Source organism: Bos indicus, chromosome 24 (assembly GCF_029378745.1).
Source record: "Bos indicus isolate NIAB-ARS_2022 breed Sahiwal x Tharparkar chromosome 24, NIAB-ARS_B.indTharparkar_mat_pri_1.0, whole genome shotgun sequence".
NCBI classification, from domain to species: Eukaryota; Metazoa; Chordata; class Mammalia; order Artiodactyla; family Bovidae; genus Bos; species Bos indicus.
The window spans coordinates 44811453-44834640 of NC_091783.1; the positions used below are offsets into that span (position 1 = coordinate 44811453).

Below are 23188 nucleotides of genomic sequence, written 5' to 3' on the forward strand. Positions count from 1 at the left end.
GCCTTCTTAAAAGCCTCTACTGGCTCCCCAGCGCTCACAGAATAAAATCCAAACTCTGCAAGGCAGAAACCAAGCTCTCCATAATCTGAGTCATCTCTCTTTCCATTGCACCTGGTATTCTGGTCACAGGGGTCTCCTGAATTTCCATAAACTTTCTTTGTCCTGCTGTGCCCCTATGGGCCCCTATGCAGTGTTCCTTCTGCCTAGAGTAACCTTTCAAAATTGGCCTCTCCAGAGGCTTCCCAAGCTCAATGTCTCCTTTTTTTGGAGTAGAAGAGTTGTCTCCTCACCTGTGGCTGGCCCCATGCTCCTCTAGGCAGCCTTCTAACGGAGTATTTGCTTCATTTCACATTTCTTGTTTATGCACTTGTCTCTCTTCTCGCTGGCTTCTGAGAAGCTTTAGATTGCTCCCTCCTCTTCCCCTGTTCCTGACATATGGCTTGGTGTTAAATAAGTGCTTGTAGCATTGTTGAATGTACTGAAATAGACTGGCTCCTTGGTTTCTCTCTCCACCCATGGCAGAGGAGAACCATGGGTGGAGATGGTGAAGCAGATGTCAGTGTTCAGTCTGTTTAGAATTAAAGCAGGTTAGCCAGGGCATGGATCTCCTTGGTGTATTTGGGGATGTGTGCGCTGTCCACAGCTATGAACACCTCCCTTGGGGATCCATACCCACATCTGTAGCAGCACAGCTTCTTCTGGAGTGGCTCTGTGTAGAGCAGAAAGGCAGAAGAGACTGTCGTTCCCTGGAGCCACTGTCCGAAGGATATCCTACTCTTCTGATTAAATTCCCCCTTAGCTCTCCCTTTTTTCCCTTTGATTTTCTCTTAAGTGTTCAATCACTGTGTGTTGATTGAGTCACTACATTTATCAGTACAACAGTGACTTCTGCTTTGCAGAATGGAATTGTCCAGGTTGGAGGATGACTGATTCGGAGAAGAAGTTTGCACCCTCCATTTGTGGCCCTTTCATTTAATTCAGCAGCGCCATCCTTCTCTTAGGGACTGTGAAAAGAGAGTTACTTAAGCTCAGGCTATCTAGTCTTGACTCTGTCATCACCAAGCAGTTCCGGGTAGCATCAGGGGAATCAGAACTTTCTGAGCATAATAATCATGTTGCTTCCCTTTTCACTCTCTTCATAGCATCCAACAGCCATGCACTTAAATATTCATCAATTTAAATTTGTCTTCTAAAATCATTGTCAGTGTATATTTAACCACTGACTAGCAAAAAAGTTCCAGTCAAAATGTGAAAGAGTAAAGGTGTTTAAATTAGCTATTCATCCCGAAATTCCTTTCAGAATTCACCAGCTGCCATGGACAAGGGCTTGGTGTTAAGGTTGGGACACTAGAGTGCAGCCCTGTCTTTGCAACCCACCTCTCCACCCCTGCTCTGCATCTGGCCACCCTCTCCTGCTGGTCCTTCCGAAGAGGTCATAGGTATCAGCCTGAAGAACTGAACCTCAACTTGCCCCTACAGTAGCTAGATCCAAAAACTGTGGCCTTCAGGCACAATGCATGGCAGAGGCTCCTCCCCCTTTTGAACGCCCAGGTCTCTGATTGAGCCATCCTCAGCGCTTCCTCCCCTCAAGAGACATGTATGCATGTGGCTCAAAGTCACCAACGATTGTTTTCAGTTTGGCTATAGAAAGAAATGAGAATTTACCTTTGCCTTGCTCCTTATGTGTTATTCATTAGATAGATTGTTGCCTACCGAAAATATCAAGCAGACTATAAATCTTAGACCATTTAATAGGCTAAGAAGAAATAAATATCCCTAGGTTAGATTTCTTGCAGGTGATATTCATAAAAAAGATACATGCTTCTATCTATCAGAGGGAAAATACCTAACAAAATAAAAACCAACGGTAACTTTTCCCTCCTTTTTCTGGCAATAACAATTATATTTTAAGAAAATAATTAAGTAGATGAAGAACATACCTTTAACTGAGCAAGACACAGATGGCATTTCTTTGTTTATGCCTGGCTCCATCCTTTGGTACTGAAAACAATTGCTCTGTGATGAGAACTCACATCCGTTGGTGACATTAGTACCACATATTGATGGAAAGGCATTCTATATCCTGCAGCAGCAGGACAGTACTACCCGAGGAATCATTCTTGGGTCAAGGAAATTCAAATTGTACTGCAAAGCAGACTCTTTGCTTTTGAGCATTTGTGCAAGGGAGAAACAAGAGTAATCTTTCTTAGCCAGAGTGCCAAAGAAATAGAAGGGAAGATAACATGAATGTTAGAACCAAAAAGATCTTGGAGACTAATCCTCTTGATTCACAAATAAATGATTTGACTTTCTTTTCATCACACTGCTTGGTTATTATAAGTTCTTGAGGTGAGCAATGTGATGAAGACCATTTGGGTATGGATGAGTTGAATCTAGGAGAAAAAATAATACATGGTGAATCCTAGTAAATAAGTACTTTGGCTTAATAGCAACCATAGCAATAATCCCAGATGGCTGAGAAGGTGACTCCCCAGGGACCTGGTAAGAGGCTTTACTCATTCTCTCTTCAAATTCCATCCAGGTTCCACCTTTCATTCCTGTCTAAATCTTAAGACCAGTTATTGGTGGCAAGAGGATGAATTTTAAGGCTGCAGCTCCTTTCTACTTCTTGGTTCCTCACCAGAGTTCACTCATCCTTCAGTGCCCATCCCAAGCCTTCCCTCCCTTGAGCCCCCGTCAGAGCGCATCCTGCCTTCGAGAATCTGGCACACGTCGTCCCTAGAACACTGCTCCAGTACCTGCTCATTTGCTTCGTGGAACATCACGTGTGGAATTTTGTATGATTCACTTATGTGGCTACTTACTGTGGCCCATATGGTTTTACTAGACTCTATCCTCCTTAACTTAAGGGTCTCCAATAACATTTGTTTCTAGTTTGAATACTATTGCACCACTAGCCCAGGACCTCCATAGACTAGGTGCTCAACAGGTATTTGTTGGTGCATTTCTTGATTGTTCTTCTTTATTTCTGAGAGTCTAACATACTGTTTCGATGGATTTGTTCTTATTTTTGCTTCTGAAGGACCCATTAAGTGTTTAACACTAGCAGACTATTTTTCTAAATGACAAATTGTAACTTTTGACTTGTCTCCTCCTCCCTTCTTTTTCCTTTCCCCAAGTATTGCTTTTCTGAGGCAGCTGGAAAAAAGGCGAGGAGGAGAGACGAAGCAGAAGCAGGGGGAGAAAAGAAGGAGGAGAAACAAGGGGAGGGAGTGGCTAGGGAAGCAGATGGACAAAGGAGGTAAAAACTGTAACGGGAGTTGAGAACCTGGGCTTACAGCACAGGAAGATAGAGGAGCCAAAAGCGTCTTGGTCTTGGTGCAGCTGTGGAAACCGCACTACCCTCCACCAAGAGAGGGGTGCAGACTCTGGCAAGCACGTCACTAAGTCAGAAGTTTTTTTCACTTCTTTTCAGTAATTTGCTCTGTCTTACTCTGCTCTGTCCCGGGTGTGGACATTAAATAAGGCATGTTAGATTATGATGACAGCCTGAGATAGACATATATCCTGATTGTTTCCTTATCAGGAAGTTCTATCATATCTATTTCTAAAGGAATTTCAGAGGTTTATACGCACAATACAAAATTCAACAGTTATGGGAAAAGCAGAAGTGCCTAAAAGGAGTGGGAGCTACCAGGTTCCTTCAAGGCTCTAATTGTCTACGTTGAGGACTAACTGGGTCTGTAAGTTTGTTGGAAGCTGCAAGGAAAAAGGAAACTTTTGTATAATCATTTTCATTAATAGATGGCACAGATTTACCTGCAGAATGTTTCTGAAATTATCTTTAAACAAAGTTGTCCCTTATAAAATAGACAATATTTTCAAGAGCAGTTTTAGAAATGACAGAAATCCTAATCAAGCAGATCACTTTCAAACTGACCACTTAAAAATGTACAGGATATATGATTGAATTAGAAATTCAAGAAAACATTTCTGAGGTAGAATGAGATAATGTAGTTCATCAGCTTTAGGGCAACCCTCATCTGACCCACTTATCCCAAGACAGTTATGAGGAGAAAGGGAAAAAACTAATCTTCTGGGTGATGCAGTTTTCTTGATGCAAATTTACTGAATGGCACAAATCATAACACTAGGAAATAATAATAATGCCCCTTCCTTTGCTCTTCATTCAATTATTCTTTGATTTCTCAAAGTTTACTGGAGCAGCAGCGTAGAGCAGAGGAAGTATGGGTATATGGGTCTTAGCCCACAGCACTGCTGTGTGTTAGCTGTGTGATCCAGGGCGAGGAAATTCTTCACTATGGGCCTCAGTTTCCCGTCTGGTAACAAGGAGTATCTACCACCTTGCTGTTCCAAGGATTAAGTGTCATTATGAGTGAGCAAACGAGTAGCATAGTATTTGAGATTTAGTAGGTGCTCAGCAAAATGTTAGTTGAATCTTTTTGTAACAGAATGCAATTGAAAATGTGATGTCCTCTCGAGGAATTTTAAGGGAAGCCATCATATTAAAAAGGAGAGTTCAGGTAGCATACTTTTCACTGTTTCAAAATATACTTGGTCCTTTGGAGTCTCAGTGTAGTTGCCTTTCTTACTAAGGCAGAAAAAAAAAAAAAGGTGGGGAGTCGCTCCAGAAAGACTTCCTCACAGGGCTCCCCATCCTCTCCCTGCTGCCGGGCCCTGGCGCTGGCACAAAGGCTCACCCCATTCAGCTCTCTGGTTGCTTTGTACCTGTAGGGCCTGCCCCTACCCAGGGCCCCTTTTGGCCTTTCTTTTTTCCTCTCTCAAAAGACCCCAAGGGGGTCCCAAGGCCCAGTGGCTGGGCTCCCAGGTTGCCTCACAGAGGCTATGTTGTCCAATAGAAAGGCATGTGGAGTCCCAGGGTGAGAGAGAGGAGGACATTATCAATCATGAGCTGTGAAAAGCCAGGAGGGAGAGGGCGAGCCAGCCAGAGCAGGGAGGACTGAATTGAAGTGGAGGGTTTTTTTTTTCCTGTTCCTGTTGTTGTGTGTCGTTGAAGGGAGCGTTCTTGGACATCTGCCCAGACACATGCTGAGTTAAAGAAGCAGCAGGATAAATTCTTAAAGAATGAATTGGGAGAAGGGAAGGAGCTGGGGGTGGGGAGGAGTAGTGAAAAGGAATCAGGGAATGATTCCAACCCCCAGACAAAGGAGGCCCCTGCAGATCAGCCCAGCCCCAGGCCGGCCTTTCTGTGGTTCAAATATTGGTTTGTTTAGCACATAATCCAGGAGCACCAATGCTCCCTAATAGCTGCTTTGGACCCACAAAGGGGCCAAGGAAAGAAACTACAATTTCTTGAGCTTACTCTTTGTATCCAGTGCAGGCTGAGAATGCTCTGGGGGACATTTCTTCTCCACTCCATTGGCCTCAGAGGTGCTTCCTGGTGAGCACACAGCTCACGATGCAGAAATAGTGGTGATGTGAGCATGGGCTCAGCACTCATGGTATATTCTATTTAGTAACAAATGTCTTTTTCTTTTTAAAGAGAAGAAACTTATAAAAAGCTCTTTTGGAGCCTATAGTAGGAAATCAAGGACTTCCTAATTAAAGAACGCTCAGTATAGTTTCCAAAATGAGAAAAACAAGGAAAGATCTTGTGTTTGTGGTGGGACAACTAGATTCTAACTAACTACATCCCCCCATCACTGGACTGAAACTACCTATAGAAAGGTCAATAGAGATGTACTTGTGTTTCCTATTTATTGTCTTTGTAATGAAATTCCCTAATAGAAATTATGTTGTTCGCTGCCTCCAGACTGATTAGACCAGACTTCAGAACAGGACAGTTGGTGAGCATCAAGCAGCCAAAGAGCCCATGATAGCTCATTTACTCATTTTTTGGTTGTTGTTGCAACATGTATCTCTCAGCTATCCAGTGGGTATTCATTAAAGGCCCTTTGTGGCCTGACCTTATGTGAAGGCCTAGAGAGATAACAGATATATTGAGCCCTTAGCCTGGTGAGTGAAAGCCTAGATGATCAGTATTTTCAGCAGAACTTAAACTTTTCTCTTCTTGGGTGAGTAGTTTCCTGCCACAAAAGGTAAATGCATGGTTTATAGACACCATGGGGGAATCAAATGTTATAGTTGCAATGTAGTAAACCTAGCAGCTCCTTGAGCTGAGCAAGCTTAGCTTGTATTTGTGTTGTATTTGTTTCCCCGCTAGGCCTCCAAGTAACTTCTCCATGAGTATGCACCTTTTTCTCCAGTTTAGCAAATAAAAACTGGAGAGAGGGAAGGACAGTGGACATTTATAAAAGCATTGCAAATTAAACCCTTGGGACCTTTTATTAATGGCCTTAAATGAAGAAGGATAGGCATGTTTCCATGCAAAGCACGGAAGAGTAAAAGTAATTTTTCAAAACACTAAATGGGTTGTATTACATTTCCAAGTAGTCACATCTCAAAATGTTCTTCTAAAAAGGCTATGTACTAAATCTTGCTGTTGTTGAAACTATGTTTTGAAATACTCTTTTTGGTGTTTCTAAGTCACTGGGTTTTTTTTTTTAAAAAGAGATATCATTCTAGTAGTTTCTAACTTACATAGCTGACTTTTTCCAACAGGGCCCAGGGGAGCTACAGTTAGGAAGTGCCGTTATGCAGATTCCCCGTGGCCTTGTCCCGTGCAATAGAAACAATGGGACTCAGTGTCTGTGAGCAGCTGCAAGTCCTAACTTGTCAAATCTGGCAATGCTTCCTTAACCATAAGTCATCATTGATGTAGTGGATGAAAGTTCAGATGCCACTAAACCAAGTGTCTCTCTGAATATGGGGATGTTGGGGGCAGCTGAAGAAATGAGGTGTTTTTGATCCATTCTGATTTGGTTTTAGTTATTTCAAAAATTTTTCTTGAGTATTGGCTACTTTTCCTATTCTATATAATATGAAGGGTTGGACTGAAAGAGGATAAATGAAAGAAGAAGAGGGGAGAGTAACAAAGAGAAGGAGTCTCCACTGACCTCGGCTTCACATCTTCAGACCTGCTATGAATTGAATTGTGTCACAGAATTTATATATTTAAGCTCTTTCTTCTGATGTAACTATATTTGGAGTAAGGAAGTTAAGTTAAATAAGATCTTAAGGGTGAAGCCCTGAGCCTATAGGATTAGTGCCCTTACAAGAAGAAACACCAAGACCTGGTTTGCTCTCTCTCTATTATGTGAGGTCCAGCGAGAAGGTGGTCATCTGTAAGCCAAGAAGGCAACTTTTACAAGAACCCATACCCTGTGGGAACCTTGATCATGGACTTTTGAGCCTCCAAAACTGGGAGAAAATAAATGTCTCTTGCTTAAGCCACCCAGTATATGGTATCTTGTATGGCAGCTGGAGCAGATTAAGATAAACCTTTTTCCAGTTACTTCTATCAGATAAGTGGAAAAGAATGAACAGTAGGGAATGTCTCTTTCCCAACTCCTTCCAAAAGATTGATTCTACATTTCATGACAGAGTAGAAACTTGGTGAATAGAGACAAATAGGTCCCACTGTAAGACCTGTAGATCCGTTCTTAAGACTTTAACATGTAACAAATTTGGTTGCCAGTGCACCTTCTCATTTCTCATGTTTGCAAGTGCAGCACATCTTATAAATGTTACTGATACACTCTATTGCATTGGTGACTTTAAAGGAATTTTTTTCCTTTTGATCAAGTATAATTCTATTGATTAGACTGAATTCTGCTGATAAGATAGATCTAAAGTGAATTTATTTAAACATATTAAGTCATTGAACAACTGAAAATACTTCAACTTTTTTTTTAAATCGCTTAGGAGGAATAAGAATTAGTAAAATCCTGAGGCTGGTCACATTCCAAATTCCATTCTGGCAGAAGAATAAAAACCATGATCAGGTTTCTGTTTTGATAATTCGTTACTTTTATAATCATTGGACACCCACTGCATGTTTACCACCATGGTTATACTTCAGTTCAGTTCAGTTCAGTCGCTCAGTTGTGTCCGACTCTTTGCGACCCCATGAATCGCAGCACGCCAGGCCTCCCTGTCCATCACCAGCTCCCGGAGTTCACCCAGACTCACATCCATCGAGTCAGTGATGCCATCCAGCCATCTCATCCTATGTCGTCCCCTTCTCCTCCTGCCCCCAATCCCTCCCAGCATCAGAGTCTTTTCCAATGAGTCAACTCTTCACATGAGGTGGCCAAAGTACTGGATATACTTAGAGAATACCAAAAATGTGAGAAAGTAGCCTTGTAGTAGGAAGTACTACTGGAGCAAAAAGAGTTCTAAAGATGAAAACAAGGAAGATTTCTACAACAGAGGAGCAAAGTGGTCCATTGCTTTGGTCCTTGAGTTTAATCCCTTTGGCCTGGCACAGTTTCCCACCTGTGAAATTTGGCTGTGACCAATGCCAAATTGTTGTCAAAGTTCGTTGAGCATGTCTCAGATCCTTATTCTTTGTGTTCAGATTCCTTACTGCTGCTTAACCCTTCTTGCCAAGGAGAAATTGAGACTTATGTCCTAAGTAACTGAATGTGAATTAGTATAAAGTATTACCTTTGAATTATTTTCCTGGTGCAGAAGAGAACACACTATGATATCACAAAGTATTTCCCAAATGGCTTACACAAGGATACTCATTCCTTTGCATGTTAATAGGAGTCATACTGTAAACATTTTATGTAGCTAAACTGTTTGGAAAAAAAATTGTTCTTGATGATGGAACTTCTGGGAATCTATTAATCTGTGTTGTGAATCTACAAAAGAAAGGAGGTGATATAATATGTGCATCATTTCCCAAAGTGATTTGACCATGGGACACTTATTTTGACCCAGGGTCAGAAGAGGTCAACATCATATGGAACAAATTAGCATTGAGAAAGGCTGCTTCAATTGAAAACCTGAGTCCTTTTGCAAGACGGTAAACTTTCATAGCTACAATTTACCCAAACATAAAATTTGAGTACTGGCCTAGGTGATCTCAAAGGCTCTTTCCAAATTATTTTTGCTATAAAATCCTTAGAGGCATCACTAAGAACAGAATTTCAGACTAAGGGAAGAGGTATAGACATGTTCGCAGCTTCTCAAATCATATTTCCCATCTATTTTTAGCCTATTTAGCCTATACACAGGACATTTCTGCTTATCCTAATGGCACCCCACTCCAGTACTCTTGCCTGGAAAATCCCATGGATGGAGGAGCCTGGTAGGCTGCAGTCCATGGGGTCGCTAAGAGTTGGACACGACTGAGCGACTTCACTTTCACTTTTCACTTTCATGCATTGGAGGAGGAAATGGCAACACCCTCCAGTGTTCTTGCCTGGAGAATCCCAGGGACAGTGGGGCCTGGTGGGCTGCCGTCTATGGGGTCGCACAGAGGCGGACACGACTGAAGCTACTTAGCAGCAGCAGCAGCAGTATGTATTGGAAACTTTTGGGACTTGCTCGAATGAAAGCTGGGTGGGACAGCCTTCAGAACTCAGAGCAACTGGGGATGCTACTCTGCTTCCCTGGTCAGAAAACAAGTTTATTCTCATCCTCTGTAAATAGCAGCTATAGAAAAACCACACACATGTTTTAAAACACCCTTGTAAGGACTGAAAGTACTGCGCACTGTTGCAGGGAGAGAGGGGTGGGGGTGGGGTGGGGTGGGTAAAGAAACTCTATACATTGAGCATTTGAATTGAATCCAAAAGTCTGGATTCACAAAATAGTACATAGTGTTTTCTCTAGTTTGAAGTGTTTCCTTGGTTTCATGACTTCCTTATAGAGGGAGTGGATCATTCCAACAAAGCACTGGGAGAATGGGGAATATGTATCGTTTGGAGAAACTTAAATTCAATTTTCTGCTCAGTGACTTTCCAGAGTGCTTAATCAGTAAGGCCTTGTGTAGAGTTGTCTTTTCTTTTTTGTTTTTATTCCCAATCCTCCTTTAAAAAATGAAGAACAAGCCTCGTTGTACATTTTGTGAATCCCGTAGTGGCCTGTTTGTGAACATTGCCGGTGATGAACTATTCGTATCGTGGTCTCAACTGACGCAGAGTAGTATGGAGTGAAGAGCAAGCTCGGTTTGACTTGTTTTCATGGATCATCTTAAACTCAGTCTTTCCCTCAGGGATCCCCAGGGCTTTTCTGCCTCTGTTTTATATGTAGAAAGACATGTGGTCAAGGGGGCCCTGTTAGTTCAGGGAGTTTCAGAATCTCCCTTCCAAAGGTTCATTTCTTCCATGAAGTTTACTCCTAATTCTTTCCTTTGAGGTGCCATTATGCCTTTTAATTATCTTGCTCATTTCTGAGATTTTACCGCATTATGACTAGATTATTCCTGGTTGTCACACACAAGACTGACGCAGGTTATTGGGATCAGGCACAACTAAGCCTACTATCTGACTCCAGTTCTTACTAGCCGTGTGAACTTGGGCATGTAGCTAATATGCGTTAAGCTCGGTATCTTCATTTATAATTGAAAAATAATTGTACCCTTCTCATCAGGTTTTGGAGAGGATTAAGTAAGGCAAATTCATTTGTACCACACCTGCCACTATGTAAATATTCCATAAACAGAGTGTATTGCTATCATTGGTTTTAGATTATGAAAGGCATATTGATTTTCTGAATTAAACGAATAACAGTTAATGTGACTGTGACACTGACTGTAACAGAGTTTAAAACAACACTCCCTGTATTCTGTTCATTCCCTCTCTGTGCCCTTTGCCTCGGTGTGTCCGTTGGGCCTGGGTTGTGTTTGTCTCACTTACTTCCTCTCCTGCTGTCGGGGACCATGCTTCATACTTCTGTGTAGCCGCCTGGTGAAGTGATAAGCACAAAATTGGTCTTCAACAAATCATTGTTGATTACTACATAGATTGACTTAGAAAGCAACAATAATGAGGAGCCACGTGCTTCCCTGGGCTCTGGAGAACACGTGGTCTTTGTGGTACAGTGTACAGGAGGGAACCATCCATAATGGTCCATGGGGTTCTTGATTTTTGCCAGACTTGTCAGATGAGGCTAGACACCGTTTATAGATTTGAAAAGAAGGCAGCATGTGAAACCCAAGCCACTCTTGCTTTGGTCAAACATCAGTGAGCATAACAATCAGTTGGAGATATTTTATCGCATGCAGATTCCAGGCAGGGTCTGGGGTTACCCCCAGAGGTTCTGATTCTGTAGACTTGATGGGGCCTGGGAATCTGCACATTCCACAGGTGCCAAGGGGATTCTAACGACTCTGGTTTTCAGACCATTCTCATCAGTGGAACACCCCCTTGGAAGGCTCCCCTTCCCGCCCTTTCTGTGGTAAGGCTGAGTTTCCTCAGCATCCCAGGATGCAAATTAGTCATGATAAACCTTTACATCAATAGTTACCCCTCCTTAAAGCATTGCTGGGTATATCCTCTGTTCCCTGTCTCCCTGTCTTCTGAACCCCCACTCCGTAACCTCATTCCTCTTGCCCTGCCTCTCTGAGGAATGGCTGATGTGCCCTTGGGGTTCTGATTGCAGGGGCCTGGCAGGGCAGCGATGTGCTTGATTTCCTACTCCCTGGGCCCTGGTGGCCCCTGAATGGGAAACAGCTGTCTGCACCTACCCCCTTATCCACTCTGTTTACACTGGTTACACAAAATTCATGCTATTCTGCAAGCCAGGTCCCAGCCCTCCCAGTTTTCTGGCCTGTGAAGTACGTCATAATTGGGTTTTAATCACATTGGACAAACAGCTGCTGTAGGCCAAGGCCACCCCTTTGGGCACTCTTGCTTCCAGGCCATCACTTTTGGATTCAGAGCCAGATTGTGTGTCCTGGGGACAGTGGAGTGAATGGGGAGTGTCTGCTGCAGTCAAGGGCCCACAGTGCTGAGCAGTGTGTCGAAAAGCCCCAAGTGGACACATGGAAGCCAGAGGTGTAAGCCAGTATTCAGGCACCCTCATCACCAAGGATCTTGTTAGAAATATAAAATTCCGGACCTCACCTCAGATCTTGGGTCTAGCCCTCCAGGTGTTTCTGTTATGTCCTCCCTGGCGGCTCAGCTGGTAAAGAATCTGCCTGCAATGCAGGAAATGTGGGTTCAATTCCTGGGTCAGGAAGATCCTCTGGAGAGGGAAATGGCAACCCACTCCAGTATTCTTGCCTGGGAAATCCCATGCAGAGAGGGGCCTGGTGGGTTATACAGTCCATGGGGTCACAAAGAGTTGGGCCAGATGGAGTAACTAACACTTTCACTTTCACTTTGAGAATCTTTGCTTCTAGAATATTTGTAGTTAATCCAACAATTGAGTTTAGGCTAGAAACACTTTCTTGGAGAAAGAAAAGCCTCTGAGGGCCTAGGAAAGGTTGGTTTTCTCCAGTGTTCCAAGAAATGGGAGCTTGGCAGTTTGCTGTGGCCGGGGGCTGGGAGAGAAAGAGTTTCCCTAGGAGGGTGCTGAGGCTGTTAGAATCTGGAAGATGGGGAGGAACAGTTGTTGGTCCCAGAGCCCATGTTTGTAACACTTGGGCCTTGGAATCGGATGGAGGATGACAGGGAAATAGAGTAGCTTCTTCAGAGTCACAGGTGGCGGTCCTCAGGTCAGAGGGCAGCTTCCGAGCCGGGAGGTGGAGAAGTGGACCCTAAGTTCCTACTCGGGTGGCAGACGTGCAAAGATGGATTAGTCACACTCAATCTGGTGAACACAGCCTACCGATGCTATATTTCCTGTGTCAAAAATGGTCATTTTTTACTTCAGGCTCCCTTGGCATGTAACTATCACTCCCTGTAATAGTTACCTCAGTTACAAAGGGGAGAAGATAAAGGATCTTTCAAATTAAAATATTTGCCTCTGATTCTTCCCCTACAGTCTTCCCCTACAGGAGTGAGTGGATTTTTGTTTAACAAATGCCTGGTTTGGGTATGAAAGGTGAGGCCTCCAAGGCTTGGCATGAAAGGAAACTAATTGTTCTGTATTAAGAAAAAGAATGACATTTTTGCTGTAGCTGAGAGCTGGTAGAAAACTGAAAGGCAGGGATGTGGAAGGAGGGGAGATCTTAATTTTTATGAGAATAGAAGGTAAAAAAAACAAAACAAAACAAAAAAACAGGAATCCGCCCTCGTTTAACATGAGGTAATGTGTGGCTCCCTGGTGGCTCAGTGGTAAAGAATCCACCTGCCAGTGCAGGAGACACAGGTTTGATCTGTGGGTTAGGAAGACCCTCTGGAGAAGGAAATGGCAATCCATTCCATTATTCTTGCCTGTGAAATCCCATGGACAGAAGGAGCCTGGTGCGCTACAGTCCAGGGGGTCACAAAAGAGTCGGACATCACTTAGCGACTAAATAGCAACAAACAATGTGTGTATATCCACTGTATACAAGTCTCCAAGGATGGTTCAGCTGTAATGTGGGATACCTTCTGGTTTACCTTTTTTTTTTTTTTTTTTTCCAAGTATAAGCTCCCAAAGGGCTGAGGTCTCATTTCCTGGCTTCATTCCTCACCAAGAACATGATACTAGCCCTTGTCTTTAGAAAGCTCTAATGGAATACTGTTGATGGGAATGACAATACAGAACATAATTTAAGGAGTGGCATTGATTGAATTTGCATTTATTTAGCAATTAGCCATATACTTCCTCGTGCATGCGTATGTGTGAAGTGCACACACAAGGAAGCATAGGGTTATTGTGGATAAATGCAAACTCAACCAACTTATAAAACGGCTCAAAGCTGTGAGTTCAAAGGACGGCTTGCTCAGTGCTTTGGGGAGTACAGGAGGGGTACATGGGGATGAGTAGAAAATGGCTAATTCCATGGAGATGGGTAGAAAATGGCTAAAAGAGATGATTTGTGATCCCCAGGAGTTATAGAAGAGGCACAAAACTGGGGAGAAAGAGGCTAATCAGTTCTTCAACAAATGTCCTCAGTCAACAGGGACCAGAAAATGTAATAATCAATCAATCAATCAAATAATTACTGTATTCATCAAAAGCCAAGTGCTGTAGCAGAAACTAGAGATTCAGAGATGAAGCAAGACAGAAATGCATACTCGCCCTCAAGTAGGAAGTGATTGACACTAAGAATGCATGAACTCAAATACAGGGTGGTACGGCAATGGCACCCCACTCCAGTACTCTTGCCTGGAAAATCCCATGGACAGAGGAGCCTGGTGGGCTGCAGTCTATGGGGTCGCTAAGAGTCAGGCAGGACTGAGCGACTTCACTTTCACTTTTCACTTTCATGCATTGGAGAAGGAAATGGCAACCCACTCCAGTGTTCTTGCCTGGAGAATCCCAGGGACGGGAGAGCCTGGTGGGCTGCCGTCTATGGGGTCGCACAGAGTCGGACACGACTGAAGCGACTTAGCAGCAGCAGCAGCCCTGTTCAACAGAGGCCCACCTGGGACACACTGGAGACCAGAAGGGAGACGAGCTAAATCAGAACGGGAGATGGAGGAGCCAGGGCCGTTCTCTGGAAAGGGTGTGGTCTTTGGCATTCTTCTAGGCAGGTGGGGGAGGAAAGCCGACTTAGAGGTATGAGGTGGGAAGGGCAAGAAACCGGTCTGGGGTTGGGGGTTGGGGAGTATAGCAGACCAAGTGGGCTTTCTCTGAGCTTCTAGGGAGCTTGGATTTCCCAAAGCATCAGGAGGGAGCCTTTAAAGAGTCTTACCAGGGAGGGAAGTCAGGGAAGCTGGGAAGCAGTGGAGAGTCAGATTACAGGTAGAGAAGTGGTGCTTTCTGCTTAGGAAGTAGCTCTCCCAGGAGCCCATTTTCCAGGGAGGGGCTCTGGCAGCCTGTGCATTTTTTCTGAAACCCTCAGGTGAGGTGCATTTTATGAATGTCATCACACTAGATCAGCCTTCAGAGAATTGTGAAGGAGGCAGAATTGTGCTTGCAACTGCCTTCCTACTCCCTTTTCTCCTCACTCCCTATTTGCTGCCCATTGTTCCCCTAAAATCTTTCCTCTAAAGAGAAAAGCCCATCTGATTAGGGCTGCCAGATTTAGAAAATTAAAAATACAGGACTCCCCCACTTTTTTTTAAGTATACATGAAATAAGCATGTATTTATTATGAAATGCAAATTTAACTGGCTGCTCCTTTATCTGCAGCCCTACCTCTGATACATCAGGTAATCTCATTTCAGAGTTGAAAGGTCTGTCTTATCTGCCTGTGCAGTGTCTCTTTCCCATATGGAGATGCTGAGGCCCTGAAAGGTCAAGTGGCTTATTTGCCAAGTTCACATAGTCAGGGTAGAACAGCGCTGTGACTTCCAGACCCTCTCCATGTCTACTTGACAACCTGTTCTCCACATCTTAGAATGAATTAGTTAAAAGTGTCAGCCTTCCCAGAGGTATTTGCATTTTTGAAAGAAAGCCTGAGGGCAGAAACTCCAAGAGTATGAATCTCTAGGAATGTAAATTCTGGTCCTACGGAAGGTGTGAGGGAGGCAAGGTGTGAGGGAGGCGGTCTGGTCCTGGAGACTTTTTGGAATTCAGCAAATGCCTCTCACTGTCTGCTTAGGTGGCCAGCAGAGCCCTCATGACCTCTGATCCATCAAGTAAACATATGAAGAATTTGGACATGGACAGCAAACTCTTCCATGGGGACAATACCCCGCACCTTTTGGAGCACATTCTCAGACATCATCTTACTTAATCTTACAATTTAAGTTCTTTAGATTGTAAATTATGTTTACATACTTTACATGTTTCCAATTTTGTTTCTGCCACCAAACAAACTAGAAAAGTTTCCACAAACACTGAATTACACACCAGCTCTTTATAAACACTCTGTAGTCAAATTTTCATTCTTTTCTGTTTACTCCTCGACCCCCTTCATTTTTCTTTTTAAGTGCCCTTGTCTAGCGTGGACACAACTGAGCAGCTAAGCTCACAGCACCACTCACATCTGCTTCTGCAGCATTTCTGCTGTGCAGGAGAGGACGTGGGTGGTCAAATCCAAAGACTGGAAGAGCTGAGAGCGTCCTTGGGTGCAGCCCGGTAGAGGCTGGTGCTCACCGCTGTGGGGTCTGTGGGCTTCCCCCCGCCCGCCGTCCCCTACTCCACTCTTTCCTTAGGGTCCTTTGTCCTGCCTCTTCTCTGACTTGGGACACTTCTCTGAAGACTCTTGAGAACCGTGGCTTGTCCACTCTTTCTTTGTCAAGCTGTTTGTTGCTTCACAGTATTAGCCTAGTAAATTCTAGGCTTGATCCAGGTTTGTAACAGTCTATTTGGCAGATGAGTAAAAGGAAGACCAGGTTTAGGAATGTCCCAGCTTGCGCAGTATGTGACTGGCCAGGCTGTCCTCAGTTCTTCGGTTCCTGCTCATGTGGGTTTTGCTGTGATCTGTCCTTAGCAGCTTCTCTCCTCACACTTGGCTTGGGAAGATCGTGGTGTTGGTATTGTTATCTTCTGTTATACAGCAAGCCAGTTGTTAGGCCTGACACCTCTACACCTATTTTCCTGCAACTATATGTGCCATGATTTTGTCACCGTTCATTTCCATTTCTTTTTTAGAATTTTTCCACGTTATTTTTTTGAGTTGTGTGTGCTCTCCAGCCCCCACAAAGGATTTCCAGAGGGCAGGACAGACTTCGCTCCACAGGCTAGCACCTTTTTTGATGTCTTGGAAACAGCAGTGCTGGTGGGTCAGCATGCAAGTGCCCTGAATATAGGTCCCTGTCCTCCCTGAGTGGTCTTTGATATGCGCTCCCTCCTTCAGCTGACACTGACTGTGGGAGGAAATGAGAAAGTGTGATGCGAGTACAGAGCAAGAATGCTTCCTTCTGGATGGAAGAGTGTCAACCAGGCTTCCCGGGGAGGCTTCTTTCCTCTGCATGGGAACTCAATTCTCTGCTGGCAAATTATCAGTATTGTGATCCATAGCAAGTCTCTTTCATTTGAAATAATGTATTCCTATGACTTATCTTTTATTTGATAATGAATATGGAGTTATTATATGTTCTAGTCCTGTAGAAACTAAGAGAATGTGCCTTGTGTATACAGTCATCACTTAACTGCCTTCCTTGCCTCAGGAGGGTGGGGTGGGTGGGGTGGGTGGATGCAAGCCTGTCCTTAGGGAAGGTGAATGTTTTGACCCAGCCCAAGAGGTGCATTTATTGCAGGCAGGACTGGGAGGGACAGGTGCATTCATAAGACCAGCATGATGGCTGCCCAGCTCCTCCTGACTCAGATCTTTCGAGGCATTTCATTATTTCATGGAAAGTATTGCAAGCCCTATGTCTCCTCACCCATGCATATCAATTCTAAGACATAGATACATGCTAAATGATGTTTTGATTATCTGTCATTTCATATTATGTGCCCAGAGTCATTGGTGTATACAGAGACATATGCAGACACGCTTTTGTTTCTAGGCATGCCTAGTATCTATTCAGCTGAATTGCCCACTATTCCCTGTTACAGGTTGTATGTACCATGTTTCTGTAATTCTCAAGTCTCTTTCCCACTTTTGTTTGTTTCCTCTTGTTGGCACATGCCTGATGGGCCCTTCCTCCACTTTTCTGTAATAAAGATGCTCCCAAGTCCCCCTCTTTCAGAAGCATCCCATGGCTGGCTGTGTCCTCTGGCTTTTTCATTCATCAAAAAAACATACTTTGTGAGCCATGTTTAACATCCAGCTGCATTCAACTTAAGCATTTTATTATCTATTCCATATTATTTGTCACGTATTTCTATGTACAGGTCTCTCCCTGCATATCTACTTTTGTGTTGATGTTTAGTACAATGCTATGGGCTTCCCTAGTGGCTCAGATGGTAAAGAATCTGCCTGCAGTGCAGGAGACCCAGGTTCGATCCCTGGGTCAAGAAGATCCCTTGAAGAAGGGAATGGCTACCCACTGAAGTATTCTTGCCTGGAGAATTTCAGGGACAGAGGAGCGTGGTGGGCTGCAGTTCGTGCGATTTCAAAGAGTTAGACATGGCTGAGTGACCAACACCTTTCACTTTCTTCACCTTAGTTCACTGAGCAACTAACACTTCATACTTCAGACATTGTGCAGTGTCTTTCCATTGATATGAATGGGTATATAGAGCAAAACAGTGGAAGATTCTATCCTTTTCTTTATCTGAAACTTTAGCTTAGCTTGCCTTTATCCATAACAGAGTCTGGGCCCTATTTAATAGCTCTTGAAACAGGTATTGGCCACAGCTGGAAGCTCTGCTGCAGGTGTGCTGGATCACCTGGGCAAAGCTACATGACCCTTGGGGTGTGAGGGAGACACATGCTTGTGATAGTCATATCCCTTTTAGAGCATCCCTGAGTAAGGTGATTTACTCCCAGGCCTTACTGTCGCTGTTTAGGTACGTGTGCTCTGGCCATGGCTCCTCCCTCCTCCCTAGCCAACGAGTGTGGGATGGACTGGATGGGAACTGTCTTCCCAGTCCCTTACTGAATGCAGATGAGCAAATCAACCCCAGTAATTACTCATGTGCTAAATCTCATTGTCTGCTCCTTTGGAAAACACACACACCCAGGCAGATCCACGCATACACCTGCTACACCTTAATAACCCAATGCCTGGAGCTGACAGTTGTTGTGGCATGCAGGAGCCACACACAGACGGATGTGACGAAGATGAACTGATCCCATTTTTAAGAGAATAAAATAAGCTCTTTAAAACTAATAATCAGGCTCTCTCTCAGGCTGATACACACTCAACTGTCGCTTTGAAGGATGAGACCCTGATGTGACTTCTCAGCAATAAATGGTTTTCTTAATATCTTAAAAAAAAAACCACCCAGGCTTCTTGTTACTTCTTTCCAAAGAATTAAGTATTACAGGATAGACAGTGGAGGGACACGGGAAGGATTCCTCCTGGGGACAGCATCATAAACAGTTTAGGCATGTGGATGAATCACAGAAATTGTGCTCCCTAAAGTGGAAATCAGAGTAAGGAGGCTACCGGGGAGGCAGCAGACATCCCACTCAAACAAAAAGTCAAATCTCTTCTGTCTACTTCCCTCATCCCTGGGGTTGGGCAGGCTGATGTGCAGATGTAGAAGGAAGGGGGTTGATTCAGGATGTCCAGGCAAAAGCTGGTGCTGCTGGTACAGGACGACTTAGCAGCCCACACTAGCTGCTTGAACATCTGCTGGACTCCCAGCTACTGTAACAGGTGATGCAGAGAACGGGAGACATGGCTCTACATTTATGGATCTTCACTTTTTTTGGAAGCCTGGTCCTATACTGTGCAAAATGAGTTGCCAGTGTTGGGGATGACACCCAGGCTGAGGCAAATGTACAGAATCATGGGATGTTCAGACTGCATGAGGTTGTAACAAGGGATTGAGGACTGCATGATTGTAGCAAGGGTGTAGCATCCAGTTAAGTGGAGATCTGAGGTAGACCTGAATAAGCGTTCCTTCCTCCTTCATGTGGTTTTGAAGGGTATTTGTGTAGTAAGCACTCTGTAAACACTTAGTGAACGAACAGGTGGAGGGATAAAGGAGGGACCCAGACTTGGTGCTTGCTAGATGTTTAGGAATGACAGAGAGGACTGTGTTTAAACCTCCTTAGGAAGGGCAGGTGGAGAACATGCATAATAACTTGTGGCTATTGATCGTGGCAGGAGTGGAGACATGGAGAAGGTCTCTCTGACCTTTTGGGGGCAAGTTGTCTTCTTGATGTATATTGCTCTGTTTATGCATGTACTGTTTGCTTTTCCTCAGAGAAAGAGACCTGTGCTGGTAGGGGAATTCCCTCTATGGGTTTTCGAGGTTCGGGGTCACAGCACTACCATGTATGTGTAGCATGTTTGTGAGGCTTTTCGCCTCTGTTGTGTCATTACTCCATATAACAAGGTCAGTGTGGGAGATATATAATTTCCATTTTTACCAGTGCAGACCCTGAGTCAGAGACATGAACTGACTTGTCCAGGGTGTCACAGCCCGTGAGCAGCAAGTCTTCTGGCTCAAATCCCAGTGCGTGACTGTGGCCAGCACCACGCCTGCCCTTGCTAGACCAGCAGTGGCACGATGCTCCCTCACAAAGGGCCCATGCTTGACATCACTCTTCTTTTGCAAAAGGAGCCTGCTTAGCTGAAGATGGCTCATCATGTTTGGCTCTCTTTATGCAGTGGGGTAAGACAACTGATCAATGTCAGCTCTCCTCAGATCTGGACTGTTTTCCTGTTCCCTAGCACTGACTCATCCTTATTGTAATGACATCTTACATCTTAAAATATGCTTCTTTGTCTTGGGCCAGGTTTCACTAGCTGGAGTAAAGGAATTGTCTTTGGCTCTGCTGGACCATGTCCAGGCATCTGGAGTAATGAGAGGGAGTTGGGAATGAAGAAATAGCCCAAGTCTCACGTTCCCAGTTTCCAAACCTGCCAAGGGTTTTGTAAAATTGTAAAATGTATTTTAGATTATAAAGTGCATCTAATTCAGTGGCACTCAATTCTGCTGTACATTTAGAATCACCTGGGGAGCTTTAGAAAATGCCAGGGCTGGGGCCTCACCATGCCTAGGGACTCAATTTCAACTGCTATAGGTCCTAAGTATTAAATGCTTTTGAACAGCTCACAAGTGATTCTAATGTATAGTCAGGATTTGGAACCTTGGATTTAGTCCATCCTTTATATAAAAATAAGGAAACTAATACTGAGAGAGTTTAAGCTTATTGCCTTATATTAGCTCTCTATTTCTGCATAAAAATTACATCAATTTAGTAGCTTAAAATAATAAACAATTTGTTACCTCTCAGATCTTCTATGGGTCAGGGTTCTAGGTATAGCCTATCTGCATCTAAGGGCTTAATGGCGTTGCTGGATCCTCATCCAAGGTGGATCATTTGCACACTTGGCAAGTTAGTGCTGCCTCTTGGCAGGACACCTCAGTTCTTAACTGCGTGGACCTCTCCATGGGGCTGCTTGAGTATCCTCACAATATGGCAGCTGGCTTTTCTTCGAGTGAGTGATCCAAAGACTGAGTGATCCACAATACCTTTATGACCTAGCCTTGGAAAGCACACACCTCACTCACCTCTGCCCCAAGCTTTTAATTTGAAATGAGTCACTAAAACCATTCCATATTTGTGGCAAGGGGATTCAGGCATCATCTTTTGCAAGGAAGAATATCAAGGAATTTGTGTTTTAGAATCACCCCTGGCCAAGGTCATGTAACTACAGTTAGTGTCAGAACTACAAGTCCAGTGCCCCATCAGCTAGTCTCATCAACTGATTCTTAAATAAGGAAATCCCCATAAAATATTTAAGGTTCCATCATTTGGCTCCTTCCAGTGAACAGATTGGTTCTCTAAAATATCAGCATCTAGAGAAAGGTCCCTCACCTGTCAGGCATGCGTGTGACCATCCCATCCCTTGCGTGATCCACTTGGACTTACTGCCTCTTTTCACCCATTAGAGTCCTCTGAAGGATCGGATTACTTTGCCAGTGGAAAAATATGAGCTCCCTGTGTGATATACCATAACTACAACAGCACATCATATAATTTTCCCCGAAGGCTTGTTGCAGCCTATGTCGAGTCATTTGTATTTATGACAGCTCGGGCGTGATTTAGCGCGACCTCACTTTGATAAAAGCCATTTAAAGCTCATAAATATGGGTGACGTGCTGCCTCCCTGGCCTAGATTTTTAAGGAGAGACTGAGATTTGCATTGCCATTCAAACTTCCATTGTTCAGAAAAAGAAAAGAGCCAGGGAGTGAGCAAAAGGGAGGGAAAGAGTCAGGGAAGGAGAGAGACCGAGAGAGGTGAGGACGTGCTGACGTCCGGGACTGTGGAGTTGGGCTCCCCACTGTTTCTAGGCTCCACTCCAGCCTGTCCCTGGGCGGCCTGGGGGGTGTGAAGGGCACCAGCTCATGGGGAGCGCTGATGAAGCACGCAGGAGTGAATAGGTCACTAGACTTTATGAGCCATTTACTTCCTCTTTTAAAAGCATTGTTAAATCACAACCAAATTACAGTAAATTGTCGATTTTTATTGGAACAAGAAAGCCCTATAGCTTCACTCCTTGACACACTGCTCTCTGGGGACAGTTTGATTACCAGGTAGGACAGGTGACTACCTGGTTGTAGGATCTGAAGGGCACCAGCTGGGGCTCTCCCCAAACAGTGTCTCCCAGTGAAACCCAGGGTACCTGAAATTCCAACATTTAAGAGCCAACTTGTTTGTTTAGAGGCCTGCACAGGCTACAGATTCCTAAAAAGAAATGGTCTTCAGATTATCAATTAACACGTGCATCATGGGGATTCAGTTCAGTTCAGTTCACTTCAGTTGCTCAGGTCAGTTCAGTTCAGTTGCTCAGTCGTGTCTGACTCTTTGCGACCCCATGAATTGCAGCACGCCAGGCCTCCCTGTCCATCACCATCTCCCGGAGTTCATTCAAACTCACGACCATCGAATCAGTGATGCCATCCAGCCATCTCATCCTCTGTCATCCCCTTTTCCTCCTGCCCTCAATCCCTCCCAGCATCAGAGTCTTTTCCAATGAGTCAAATCTTCGCATGAAGTGGCCAAAGTACTGGAGTTTGAGCTTTAGCATCATTCCTTCCAAAGAATACCCAGGGCTGATCTCCTTCAGAATGGACTGGTTGGATCTCCTTGCAGTCCAAGGGACTCTCAAGAGTCTTCTCCAACACCATGTCCAACTCTTTGCAACCCCATGGACTGCAGCACGCCAGGCTTCCCTGCCCACCACCAACTCCCAGAGGCTGCTCAAACTCATGTCCATCGAGTCGGTGATGCCATCCAACCATCTCATCCTCTGTCTTCCCCTTCTCCTCCCACCTTCAATCTTTCCCAGCATCAGGGTCTTTTCCAATGAGTAGGTTCTTCATATCAGGTGGCCAGAGTATTGGAGTTTCAGCTTCAGCATCAGTCCTTCCAATGAATATTCAGGACTGATTTCCATTAGGCCCCCAATTGTGGAGATGCCCACCAAGTGATAGAGACAGGATGATGGGGAGAAGTTGAAAGGAGAGATCACAGAATAAGCATTCACCCAATTTTGTGAGTGGGCTTTGATCTGACTACCCTGCTTAGTTATTGCCTTCATTTCCCATCTGCATGAGGGAACTGTGAGAGGGAAGACCCTCATCTCTCGGTTTCCCATTAGCTGTTTGGCGAAACCATTTGAAGATGCTGACGTCATCAGCCATGGCCTTGGAGCTGGGGTGTGGAGACCCTGGAGACCTCCTAGTGCAGCCCCTTTGTTCTGCAGTGAGAAAATGAGGGTCTACGCTCTGTGGACCAGGAGACTGATCAGCAAGTTCCCTCAGCCCAGAGCTGCT

The 23188-nt window shown here is 44.4% G+C and overlaps 1 protein-coding gene across 6 annotated transcripts in view; it reads left to right on the forward strand.

The window, feature by feature from the left end:
- The window catches only part of SETBP1 (SET binding protein 1), a 409906-nt gene that overhangs the window by 154676 nt on the left and 232042 nt on the right, over positions 1-23188 (forward strand). The gene's annotated exons all lie outside the window — the stretch shown is intronic.